The sequence below is a fragment of the Pseudorca crassidens genome, chromosome 18 (assembly GCF_039906515.1).
Source record: "Pseudorca crassidens isolate mPseCra1 chromosome 18, mPseCra1.hap1, whole genome shotgun sequence".
In the NCBI taxonomy this organism is placed as follows: Eukaryota; Metazoa; Chordata; class Mammalia; order Artiodactyla; family Delphinidae; genus Pseudorca; species Pseudorca crassidens.
The window spans coordinates 68,685,102-68,686,590 of record NC_090313.1 but is presented as its reverse complement, the minus strand read 5'-3'; positions in this window follow the sequence as shown (position 1 = coordinate 68,686,590).

The following is a 1,489-nucleotide window of genomic DNA, read 5'->3' as shown; positions in this document are numbered from 1 at the left end:
TTGCAGCAAGGGAGAGTGGGCTCAGTTTTGGACCTGGTGAAATTTGAGGTCCGTATGAGTCATGCTTGGGGAGATATCTACTAGGCAGTCTGATATTTTCAGCCCTTTTCATGGGATGTTAATAGTTTTTCTCAGTGAACAAAGTTCAAGTTCATTCTTTTAAAAACAGAACACTTCTTGGAGGCTTATCACCCTTTAATTACTCCTTCTCTTAACAAAATCTTCTTGAAAGAGCAAGGGACACATGCTCTGTCTACGTGTGCTTACCTCTTATTCACCTTTCTACTCTCTGCTCTCTTGGCTTCTCTGAAACTGCTTTCAGGAAGGCTCCCAGAAGCCAAATCTGTACCCTGAGAGACTGAATATGCAAATGGATAATGCCAGACTATATATAAAAAGAGAACTTTGACCCACAACCTGCAGCAATAAGCCTAGGAAACCAATCCTTTCATATACAATGGGCAACCCAGGAAGCCAGCCTGTTATAAGTCAGGAAGCTTGTAGGAAGCTCTAGATGGCTATCGCTGGTGACAGTTCAGGAAGCTAAACAGTAACTTCTATAACAATCAGCCCCAAATGGCCAGGACTTGATTAATAACTGGAAATTTCCCTATTTTCATCCCCGCTTCTGACTTAGGACCAACCAGAGAAAACCAAATATGCACCCCTAACCAATCCCATAGTATGCCCCATTTCTAGTTGGTCCACCTGCAGTCGCCCCAGGCCAGTGGCCAGCAGTCAGGGCGCACCTGAAGCCTTCCCGTTTCCGCCCTAAAGCGTTCCCACTCCTCTGCCTGCCTTCGGGTCTCTGCCCAACACAAGTGATGGCGGCTGACTCCCTTGCTACAGCAAGTCCAGAATAACTAGCCTTTGCTTTTCTTATTTGGTTGATCTTTATTTCCATAACCCTTCCCTTTTTATCCTAGGAACTCACTCAGCTGCATTTAACACACCTCATCACTCCCTCCTGGAAATCACCTCTTTCCTTGGCTCCAAGCCCCTCTTCTGATGCCCAGTCCCTCATGTCTATGAGTCTTTGCTTCCTTCAGGGTCTCCTGTGCTAGAGGGGCCCAGGGTGCCTTCCTTACCCCCCCCCACTTAGGTTCGTAACTCTCCTTGGTGGTGGTATTCACTCTTAAAAGTTTCAAATATCGCTTTTTGCTCCACTCCCACACCCGTGTGCAGCCCAGCCTTGTTCCTGTGGGTTCTCCCCTCCCAGACGCTCCACAGTCCACTAAACTCAATATGTTCGAAACCAAGTTGGTCCACCACCCCAGCACCCTTGCCCTGTCCTCTTCCCTCCTCTGCTACTCACACGGCGCTCACCAAATCACCCATGAGAAATAGGTTCTGTTGATTGATTTGGCCACCTAAACATGTCCTTACTGCCTTTCCTCTCCATTCCTATCACCACTGCCCACTTTAGGACTTCACTATCTCGTCCTAAAATATTACCAGTCCCCTAATGGGTTTTCCAGTTGCCAGGCTT